This window comes from Falco biarmicus, chromosome 8 (genome assembly GCF_023638135.1).
Source record: "Falco biarmicus isolate bFalBia1 chromosome 8, bFalBia1.pri, whole genome shotgun sequence".
NCBI classification, from domain to species: domain Eukaryota; kingdom Metazoa; phylum Chordata; class Aves; order Falconiformes; family Falconidae; genus Falco; species Falco biarmicus.
This window is the reverse complement of record NC_079295.1, coordinates 29891980-29904422: the sequence shown is the minus strand read 5'-3', so window position 1 is coordinate 29904422 and position 12443 is coordinate 29891980.

Sequence of the window (12443 nt, the reverse complement as noted above, 5' to 3'; positions counted from 1 at the left end):
CTATCTGGACATGGCTAGAATAGATTTGAGTATTGATAAAAATAATAAAAAAGCAGAACAAACCAGAATGAGTAAAATTCAAAGCTGAAACAAAGGAAATATAAAACTTGATTTCAAATCCAGCCATAATGTTTGAAGAAATAAGAGTTTTTACTTCACATCTGGACCTTATCTCCATAAAAGAATGGGCAAAACCAGCACTTGAATATCCTTGACTGTCATAGAAGTTGGTAGCAAATTTGTCGTGTTCTGGGTCAGGACCTATCTCTAGAAAAGATCACGAATAAGTAAAAGATAAATCTGAATTTCATATCTTGAGCCTTCTCCACCTAGTCCTTTTAAAAAGAAGACGTTGGAGTTAGAGATTTATAGTTCTATTCTAAGAAAGGTCAGTGTGATGCTTGGATGTCCCTTGAGCAGGGGAAAATTGAAAAAATCTGCTACTGTTTGAATTGACTTTTGTACAAAGTGTCTACTACTGTTCTCCTTCACCTACCTTCTTTCTGAAAGAGTGTACAACAGAAAAATCTTTTCTGTTACGTACGCTGGCCAACTTCCCTCTTGGAAATATGGTACAGGCAGGTGGATGCAGTTCTTCAAGCAGCTGCACCAAGTCCTTCAATGCATAATATAAACCCACAAAAGAACAGTTGTATCGCCACCACTGACATTAGACATGGTGTTTTGGTAACTGTACAATGTATGCTGATGTAATCTACACCAGAAAAGCTGCTTTAGTCTGGGGACTCTCCACTCTGAATCTTTAGAAAACTCACAGAAAGGAAGGGGTAATATTCTAACAGTGGGAGTAATGCTGCAAAAATCTAGTTGTTTTCAGGACTTGGCCCTCAATGAATGGAAAGCGTTGGATGACTTGTGATAGGATTGCTTGATAAATCAGAATCATGCATGGATGGATAATTCAGTTAGCAGTATGGGTTGAAGCAGTGACATCCAGAAGATTATCCTGACTGTCTGTAGCCAAGCTAGGAGGAGTCTATTAGCTTCTGCTACTTGTGAGCAGATGCTAATAAATCCCTCGAGCTGGATGCTAGCAAAAAGCATGGTCATGTCTGTGAAGCTGCTGTACTACGTAAAGGTAGGCAAGGAGTCAGATGTTTCTAACTACTAAATATTAAAACCACAGATAACTGTTAATAAGGAAAAGCCAGTTCCAATCAGGTAGTTGTGAGATATGAAGATGTACTATAGTTAGAAGTATCAGGAGGGGGCATTCCTGACACGACTTTGTGGGCACATATTGGAAGAAAGCCTTTTCCGTTGCACCTTTCAAAGCAATCTATTCTATTAGATGTGATCTGTGTTCTTGGATGTGAACAAGAATATGACATTCTGAAGAAAGAGAATACATGATTAAAAAAGGCAAGACTAAAAAAGGAACCACCTCCTTCCCAGAACAAACCTAGACAAAAGAAGCCAAAGGCAGTTTGCGTATGAGCTTTCCAGGGACATGAGCAACATGAGCTTGCATGGATGAGCACCTGCAAAAGGACATTTGTTAATTAAATAAACCCCCACTGCACACATCTCTGTTTGATTATTATCAATGTGCTAATTTTGTCATTAGGAAAAATAAACAGTGCATCTTTGCCACCTGCCAGATTTTGCACATTCAGACTGGTCCTTTCTAACTGTACTGGCTGCCTGGCAGGTGGGCTCCCACTTGGCTGTTCCTCCCTAAGCTCGCTCCGCTCCAAAAGCAAATCAGGGTCACACAGCTGCAGCAAATTGAGTTACAGTTATCCAATAAAGCCCTAGTTAAAGGGTAACCATCTAGAAAGATGCTGGCAAGGTTGATGAATTTGGATGAACTTGCATGTGTGGGGAAGAGCATGGAAGATGTCCAGGTTTTGCAGTTTATTTACAATGAAAAAGTATGGCCCAGATTCCTCAACTGGGATAAATCTGTCCTGCTTTATTATTTCAGCGGTGCTCTGGAAGAGACATCCCTCAGAGACTTCAGCCCTGCCACAAAATGAAGTGTAGCTCAGTAGATAAAAATTAAGCTTAGGTCTTCAGAGATGTGGCATTTTTTTTTCTGGATCTAGCACTGCCCTGTTGTGTGGTCCCAGATTGGCCAGGGCTTGTTTAGTGTTTGTGCTGAGGCGGTGTGGTACTGAGGCTCAGGACCCATTTGGCTAGGCACTGTATAAGTATCTGATGAAATGACTCCCCAGCCCAAATGTGCAGAGGGAAAATGAATGAGCAGTGATCTCTATGCTGCTGTGTTTTGCAAGCTCTGCGAATCAGATTTGTGTGGTGCAGGAAGCCTGGCTGTGCTATCTGTGGTGTAGTACATCCTGTCCTACACCTGATCTGGATTATCCTCAGGCATCCCAGACACTTGGTTTCTGAGACAGCTGCATCTTTCCCATTGAGTATACCACTTGCAGTCACATGAAAGGCTAAAGTAACACATTCCAAGTAGGCAACTGAAGTAATACACTTCTCCCCTTGGTGAATGCAAATAATTAACATTAATTAGAGCTACACACATGCATTAAGAACAGACTCCATCACTCTGGGGAAATTTTATTTTCAATTAAGTAAAAAAAAACTTTAAAGACTGATAGCTCTGAAAACAAAGGGCACTTCTGCGACAAGATACCTGACTTTGTTTTAACCATGTCTGCTCAGAAATCAAAGGCAAGAGCATCACATCTAGATGGTGTTACCCACTGAGCCAGATCTTTCAAGGCATTGATTAGTCTTGGTGCAGCTTACATCTAGATTGTATTTTTTAGACATCTGGTAGTGTTTCTGCATGTCACTGCACCGTAGCATGAAGATGCTCTGGATTACTCACTGAGAATTTGGAAATCCCTCAGTCCTTGGTAGTGCCATGAAGTTACGGTCAAAGACATTGATGGTTTTAATGACTGACAAATGCAGGGAGATGGACTTTTCCAGGTACAGAAACTAAATTGTATTACACTTGTGTTCCTAGAAGCTCTCCCTAGCAGGGCAGTATAAACTTCATATATTAATTGGCACACATCACTCTCACATTAAATTTTTTTTTCATTACAAACTCCTGCATTTAGAATTTGGGAAATGTCAGAGCAGGGCAGCCTTGTACCCTTAACTCAGCCCCTGGTGCTTTTGCACTTTGATAGGCTCCTCTTGTCCATAGTCATGTTGTCTTATTTCTCTGAGCACCTGCCTGATGGGCAAGCAGGATGGATGAGGTTAGAGAACGTGCAGAGGTTTGATATTTCTTATTAGCTTTGCCATTCAGCATGTGGTCTTATGCATTATTTACTATGGCTTTACTGAAGTTCTTAAGGCAGAATCTTCCCCTCCCTTATAGACTTTTTCATGATGCTTTTGCTGCCCAAACTTCCTTCCAGACAGCTGGGTGTTCCCAAGAGTGTGGTGAAGTACTTAGATTATTTCTTTATAATGTATCCCAAACATAATTTATCTTCTTCATAAAGTGCTTTGAGATTGTGTTGCTCAGTGGTGTCACTTGGCCGTAGCCTATTCCAGCAGAGTCCTGGCCAACCCACGGCCCATTCCCAGGGCCAGTTAACAGGGTTGTATCGCTTGGCAGAAGGTCAGAAGTAGCTGTCCAGTCAAACTGTGAAAAGCCTATTGGTCAGAAGTAAAATCAGTAGACACAAGGCTTGCCTTTGGGAGTGAGGAGAAATTAAAAGTAAATTAAACAGAGGTTGTAATCTATTGACAGCATCATTTAACATTAAGTTAATGCTAGGAGAAAGGATTTCCAGGTGCCTGGGTTAGTCTTTGTTTAAGGTGGTGCTCTTATTTCATTTGTCTTTCTCTTCTTTTCAGTAGTTCATTTTTTTTTTTTTTATTTATGTTGGAAAAGACCATTAAGAACATCAAGTCCAACTGTTAACTCAGAACTGCCAAGTCCGTCACTAAACCATGTCACTAAGCACATCATCTACATGATTTTTAAATGCTTCCAGGGATGGTGATTTTACCACCTCCCTGGGCAGCCTGTTCCAATGCTTGACCATCCTTTCAGGGAAGAAATTTGTCCTAATATCCAATTTAAACCTCCCCTGGTGTAACTTGAGGCTGCTTGCACTTCAGTTGCTTGTCATCTGAGAGAAGAGACCAACCCCCACCTGCCTACAGCCTCCTTTCAGGTAGTTGGAGAGAGCAGTAAGGTCCCTCCTAAGTGTCCCCCTCTGCAGGCTGAATAACCTCAGTTCCCTCAGCTGCTCCTCACAAGACTTGTGCTCCAGACCCTTCCCCAGCTCCGTTGCCCATCTCTGGACACGCTCCAGCACCTCCATGTCCCTGCTGTAGTGAGGGGCCCAAACCTGACCACAGCAGTGCCCAGTACAGGGGGACAGTCACTGCCCTGGTCCTGCTGGCCACACTGTTTCGGACACAAGCCAGGATGCTGTTGGCCGCCTTGGCCACCTGGGCACACTGCTGGCTCACATCCAGCCGGCTGTCGACCAGCACCCCCAGGCCCTTTTCCTCCAGGCACTCCCAGCCCCCTGCCCCCAGCCCGTAGCGCTGCGGGGGGTTGCTGTGACCCACGGGCAGGACCCGGCACTGAGCCCTGTTGAACCTCATACAACTGACCTGGGCCCATCGGTCCAGCCTGTCCCGATCCTCTGCAGAGCCTCCTGCCCTCTGCACATCAACACCCCCCCAGCCTGGTGTCACCTGCAAACTGACCGAAGGAGCACTCAATCCCCTTGCCCAGATCATCGACGAAGACATTAACCAGGACCGGCCCCACCACTGAGCCCTGGGCAGCACCACGTGTGCCCGGCCACCAGCGGGATGTGACTCCATTCCCCACCACCCTGGGCTCGGCCGCCCAGCCAGCTTTAACCCAGCACAGAGCACACCCGCCCAAGCCAGGAGCAGCCAGTTTCCCCAGGTGAATGCTGTGGGAGATGGTGTCACAGGCTTTACTAAGGTCCAGGTAGGCAACATCCACAGCCTTTCCCTCATCCACTAGGCAGGTCACCTTGTCATAGGTGGAGATCAGGTTCATCAAGCAGGACCTGCCTTTCATAAACCCATGCTGGCTGGGCCTGATCCCCCAGTTGTCCTGCACATGCTGCATGATGGCGCTCAGGATGATCTGCTCCATAATCTTCCCTGGCACCGAGGTCAGGCTGACATCTGCAGCACTGAATTGTGGTGCAAAGAGAACCTTAGCAGAAAAAGACACTTGTTAATGCCAGGATGAAATTTAAGCAAGGCTGGCTGACTTAAAAGGAGAGTACTTTACACAGAACATCTTTGCACCGAGAAAGCGAAGAATTAGGTATTTTCTACATCCAATTACTCCAGATTGGAAGAAATCTGTAACACTGGAGTGTGGCTGGCCTCATTGCAAATGCTGTGGCAGTGATGCCAGGGAGGTGGATTGTCCTGCCTCCCTGGCCAGCAGCAGTTATGTGCTGCCAGCTCTCACAGAGCCATTTCACCTTGGCACGCTGCATCCCGCAGGAGCTGGCCTGTGTCCTCGTGAGCCGGCAGTGGGCCACCGCCACAGATGGGCAGGAGCAGTGGTGGGCCAGGGCACGTCACATCGCCTTCCCTTCCGCCATGGTGCAAAGCCTGACAGACAGCGTTGTCAGTTATGAAGGCTGTCATTGCTAAAGATTTTCCTCTCATTATTTGCAGTTCATGGTGTTGGTAAGGTTATTTTCAAGTCAAGCAGTTTTTCAACAATGTATGTTTATGCAGATCATTTAAAACAGTAGCTTGTCACATGCTTTATATTCATGGAAACTTCAGAAAGCACTTCTTAAAGCCCATGCAATCTGGATTTAATTTGCATTTTAATTAATATTTCAAATGAATTCCTTGGCCTCGTTTATTTATTTATTTGAGCCTTTGAGAGCAAAGACCCTATCAAAGTCCTGAAATTAGGAGGACTGGGATTTCTTTGAGCACAGCTTTTATTTGGCCGTACTGTCCAAGATACCTCTGGCTAATTTTTACTATTGAACTGAATTAGCTGCTCTGTAGCTTAGAGTCAAGCTTGTCATTTGCTTTGTGGCAGAGGCTGCAACAAACTCACTTTGCAAGAAAGAAAGAGAAATATTTGAATTCCTTGTTGAGGGATACAGTTTAAAATGGAGTTTGGGATACATGACATTAAAAAAAATCCTCAATCTTGTAAAAAGAATGAAGTCACATGTAGATCTTATGGCAAAATTGGAGACTACGTTTCAGGAAAGCATTTAAATACATGCTTAGGCTTTTATTGGGCAAAGTGCTTAAGTAGATAATTTAGATTATATAGCTTTTTATCTTTCAGAAGTTAAACAAAACAAATAAAATGAAGATGAAAATAAATGCTATTCAAGCAGCCAAACTTCAAATATGTTTGAAATTTATTGCAAAAAAATGTATTTTTCACCTCTCCCAAATTGAGATGTTATTGTTGTTAACAACATCAAATAATAAATACTCAGGGTTAACTCTGGGTTCTTTATATTACAAACATGAAAATTATGTTGGTTGGCTGTATACCTGTTATAGATGGTGAAACAGTAACATGATGTATAGCAAAGGGCTGCCCTCATGTACTCAGTGCAGAAATAATAACACTGAACTCTAACGGTGCTTACTGCCTGAAGATTTCAAGCCAAATAAGCAGGAAATTAACAATTAGGAAAATTAACTTTATTACTGCCATATTGGAATCAGAGAAACTGAGGCAGGAGGCAAAGCATCAACTTCTAAAATCAGCAGCTGTTTAGCAGCAAAACTGGAATGAAGACATCTATAAGTTTTGTGTTGATGAGCACATCCCCGGCAGAAAGTCAGTCCCTCTTCTTGATCAAGAAAGCTGCAAGGTGATAAGGAAAGAGCTGAAACTCCACTGGTGTTAGGGTAGGTAGCTCTGGGGGTGCAGCAGGGTGGCTTCTCCTCATTACAGGTGGATGTCTTCAGCATTTGTGCCTACTGCCAAGCACACTGAGTGCCCTGAAACCTTTCCCTATGGTATTTGGGATTAGGACTTTGGTGAACACATTTCACATTGATTTGCTTTTTGCCACCTTTGGCTTTCCGAACTTGCATCTATTTATGAAGTACATCACTATTCAGGCTTTTATCCATTTTCAGAACAAGTTCATAATCCTCTGCTCCAATTTTTAAGCTTCATACTCCTGAAAGTGCCACATTGCGAATGTGTAACTATTAGAATAATCCACCATAAATTAGATGATGATAAATATATTCAAGTACCATAGACTTTATGTTTGAAAAGCCAATAAAACTCACCTCAGTTAAGCCATTTTCCCTGACCAAACCAAACCAATCAACAAACCATACCACCTCCCCAGATGCTGATTGTGTTTAACCCAAATTCTTTTCCAGAAGATTTTAATTTGCTCATCTGTTTTTCAATACATGAAGGATCAAGCTTGCATTTGGTATTCAGTATTCTCTGTTAAAATCTGCTAAGAACATTTGCAGGTGGCTGACTCTGGCAAACACATCCTATAAATGCCCTCAAAGTGTGAATGGTCTCGGGGATGGTGAGGAAGAACAGGACTCCAGCTCCTTTTTTTAGAGTCTGTACTGCTAACCAAGAACAAAATTCAGTAATTGTAAGAGTTCTGTAAAACTTAGCAGTTTCTGTAATACCAGAGTGTGGACAAAAAAACAAAACAAAACAAAATAAAACAACCCCAAAAAACCCCACTTCTGTAATTGTAAGAGGTGCTGATTTATAAGGTAACGTAACAAGAGATTATGGCATCAGGAGATTTTCCTCTGAAATCAATTCAGTTTTGCTAGATGCATGCATGGTTTCTTTCTCTCTTTCTTTCTTTTTCTTATGTTTTTTATCCCCCAGTCAGCAGTGTAACTAATACCAGCTAATACCCACCAGAATCTTAAGGAAATCCACCTTGACAAAAAGTGGAATTAGGCAAAATGAGGAAACATGTGAGATGTTGCCTTTGAGCCATGGGCAAAATGTATCCCTTAGCTACCGACAGCAAAACGCAGGACAGGGCAAAGAGAGGGCGGGAATCAGTACAGCTCATGATGGTGCTCGGAGGCATTTCCAGCATGAAAGCAGTTCTCTTCAACCTCATACTAAATAACAAGAATTATGAGGCAATGAATTGGGATTCAGAGTGTCTAGACAGAGGGGGATTACTTTTTCCATTGACTTCCCCTCTGATCCAGAAGCTTTCAGTGTCTCTGTTTCTCCCTTCTGCAGCTGTAAAATTGGGATTTGAAGGAGCAGCCATTGCCTTTCTTACTAGTTTATAGCCAGTCCTTCAGCACGTTGCACGTTATTAACCCTCCAACTATGTGGAGGTGGTGGAAACTGGACCACAACTGTAGCCGTTAGAAGACAGTTCCAAATTAGGCCACTTTTAAACTTAGTGGAAAACACAAGCATGTTGAAGAACACATGCACACAGACACACACACACACAAATTGGAAAACATTTACAATTGCTTTACACAAAACAGAATGAAATGGGTAATGTATCACTCTTCCTGTGATCTGAAAATAATCAGATTATTACCTGATGCTGAAATTACACTAATCGATTCTTGGCAGGGTTATATTTTCCCATACAGATCTTTATTTCTCCATGTTTCTCCAACATGTCACTCATTTTTCACATTCATTTATACTTAGATGTAAACAAAGTGCCATAAATTAATTCCATGTGCAGTTAATTTTTCTGGTAAAATATGGATGAATGAATACGTTGTCTCTCTGCATTTCAATTAAGGGCCTTCAATTAGTTTTAAAACCCCTGGCACTTCTCAAATGCTGTACTATTTCCATTCAGCAGTGAGGAAAACACAACAAACTATAGGTCTGAGGCTGTAAAACCAGGGTCCTAACAAACCCTGCTCCTTCAGGTAGCCCCAGTGAGAGTTTAGAGGATTGTGTGGAGGCTCACAGCTGGAGCTGCTGAGGACCTTCAGGCAAACCCATTGTGGGACAGAGAAAGTGAGATTTTGATTTATAAATGTGTGCAGTTTTCAAAGCAACCCCTTATGAACTTTTTACAAACCCCAGAGACATTTGTGTAGTACTGGGTGAAGGAGATATGGGAGACAGGACCCAGGGAGGACTTTGGTGCTGGCAGGAGAGCAAGGTGGACAGTGAAAGTGTGATTTCTTCAAAATGTCAACATGCTGCTGACAAGTTGTGTCATGGCTTGAGAAAAGTTGGTGGAGAGTGGTCAGGAGTATACTGCAGGGCCTTGAGCAAAATTCACTTTCATTCTTGGCGCTTGTTTCTGTTGCTGGTTCTGTTTTTGCTTATTATGAACTGAAACCATTTGGCACTGAAATTGTCTTTTAGCATATGGCAATATATGCCCCATGGTACAACAGAGTTCTTGCATGTATGAGAATGCTAGTATAATACATATAATTTGTAGAAGCAATCTGTTCCTGAAAGTTAAAGAAGGAGGAATTTTCTCTCTGAAAATCCCATGAAGAATTACAGTTACTCATCTAAAGAACGAGGCAAATGTCTACCTAATGACTTTCATGGGAGCTAAGTCAGGCCCCACCCCTCTCTTTTTAATTGAAAGACTGTTTATGAAGTTTAATTATTGTGTGCTATAGATATCATTACAGCAGCAAGGAACGATGGGCCAGGACTACAGGAAGCTGTATACATGCATTTACTTGCAAAACATTTTTGTGCTTTGTGCAAAAGGCAAGAACTGAAGGAGAACTAATGCACAAATTTGGGGATATTTTCACTGTACTCCCTCAAAGCTTGAGATACCGTGTGAGAGAAAGCATGAAAATGCTGGTCTAATCATTGAACAAGTAACTATTGAGCACTAGCATTAAGGGCGTTGGAAGCTGGAAATGACATTTGAGGAGGGAATGAGAGACTCGATAGGAAAGGGCTAAGTGAGGAAAGACTTTGAACATAGAGAGAAGCAGCTTCCTGTGACAGAGGAGAGGGAAAAACAAAACAGCTGTGTGAAGTAAAGTTGCCACCCTTTCTTGAAGTGTTTCTGGATATCCAGCCTTGATTCTCACAGGTCAAAGATCCATGAGGACACGCACAAGTTCTTCTTGTGAGAAGGGGATACTGGGAGCCCTCTGGGATTTGGGGGCATAAGGGCAATTTTTGTTTGCTGCTGTCTGTGTTGATCAGTCTCTAGATATTTTGCATTCAGGTCACATGTAGATGGAGACATTGGATAAAGACCTACATGAATGAGATCTAGATTTTTGTAATGTCTGATAATTTTGGGCGACAAAGGTAGTTTAATTTGTTTTAGAAAATATGATCATCCTGAAATATGGTGCAGGGCAAGAAGACAGTGAGGCACAGGATTTACAGAAAGAAGGTACGGAGATCATAATCTCCTCCCAAGGAAGGGAGAACTGGAAGACAAAGAACTTTTAAAGCATGAGTTAGGCGTACAAGAGAAGGAAGGAATACGGTTGATTAAGTTGTGTGCATGACCGTGAGTTTCAAAGTGACACAGTGTCAAAGATGAGTTTTAAGTAAAGAATGATGATGATAAAAAAAAAAAAAAATTAGTTGTAGACAGCTTACACTGCCCTTAATATGGCAGCAACATAGCCAGAGAGTAATTTCTTTGCTCTTAGTTTCTGGCTACATTTAAATCTTTGATACCAAAGCACAATAAAAATCTGACTGAATTTTGTATTTGTGTTATGTATTTGGAATTCTATTGTTACTGAAGCACAGCAGCATCTAGATATCCTTAGTGTACCCAGCCTCACTGCAATAGGCACAGTATATTTAGTTAGTCTTGGGATTTCAGAGACCTGGCATTATTTTTTGGGTGAATGTTGCAGTGAAATTACTGGATGATGCTGTCTTTTATTTTTTCATCTCTGAACTGGGGAATAATGTTCATTCCATCTTTCCCTTTTCCCAGTTTTGCTGATATACTCTGTAGTGCCTTAGTAGTTGTGGGTGCAATGCTACACAACTGAATTTTGACAACTGCTGAGATATCTATAAAACAGTAAAACTGAAAATTAGAGGGTATATTTAAAGACAGCAGAATGAACACCCAGGCTGAGAGAATTTCCATCTCATAAAGAGTAATAATCATAATCAACTTGGTAACATTGAGAAAAGTAATATTAGGAGTTATGAAAGAAAATGGGGAAAAGTTTTTTTCAGCTAACAGGCTAAAAAAGACAAGATGGAAGTGGAAGAGAAATGTCCTGCCTTTCTTTCTTCTGCTTTGTCCCTGTCCAACTGATGGATGCTTACTGGTATAAACAAACATGATGATGCACCCTGTGCGAAGTTGTTACATGTAAGAATAATTCAAGGTAATTTAAATAGTAAAATAACTAATTACTGTCATTTACAAAGTGCTTAAGCAATGTGCCTATGCAAATCAGCCATCTTCTCAGCAAACAGCTTCTGCAATTGCAAATGTTTCTCGCAGACTTTCCCCAATTAATGCTCTAGCTGTAATAGGTCCCCATGGGTACATGGGCTTTCTAGCCCAGAGGGATTCAAATGATCTTTCATTTTGTGCTGCACCAGTTTTGAAGGATTACCATTCTGGTTTTGTTTCCTTTTAAATGCTCAAATTCTGTCCAGAAGATGACTCTCCATATAATATGCTGCTCATGTTAGTCTATTTTTTTTTTTTTTTGGTGTAAGTTGACTTCTAAAGTAGCGGGTTCCTAATATCCTACAAATGAAACTAAACACATTTTCTATCAGGTGCCACTAACAATACTGACCCTGTGCAGCCACATACTTGTTGCATGGTAGCATCCAAAAGACATATTTAGGGGATATTTTCCACAAAAAGAAAAGAGTGGAAAAAGTGTCCAAGGCACTTTCTCATCAGGGTTAAGAACTACATGTCCCAAGAGAACAGGGAAGAACTGAAGTAATGAATTGAGGGGTAGTTACTTCACAACTCATATTTTTTCTGGCCTTTTGTCTGTGTTGTGGGCCAGGGAAAGTTACCCAGCCTATAGTTACAACAGTAGTTTTATGTCGTTGATTCAATCTAATATACACAGTTACTTTATTACTATGACTACCACTACCATTGTTATTATTAAAGATACGGTTACTGAGAGAAGAGCAGCTATTCCAAGTCTGTTTTCCATGTGATAAAAACCCACTAACATTTGCTTATACAGCAGACTGGCCAAAGATTTGTTCCTTTAATTTCCCTGATTTTGCCTCTGAAATGCAGGTTCCTAATTGTTATCCTTAAAGGGAATGTTGCCAGGAAGGATTCACTTTGGAGATGGCTTGCTTTATTGGCAAGGCAACTAAACCTGACAGTGAAGGCTGTCAAGAGGAGAGTGGTGTGATTTTATTGAGTAGGTGGGGATAACAGAGGGAGTTGACTGTGCATAATGTTGGCTGAGAAAGGCCGTGAGAGAGAGATGCTCCCCTAGCAGACAGGATTTGCAGTGGAAATAGAGAGGAGATCAACAAGGAGGTGAAG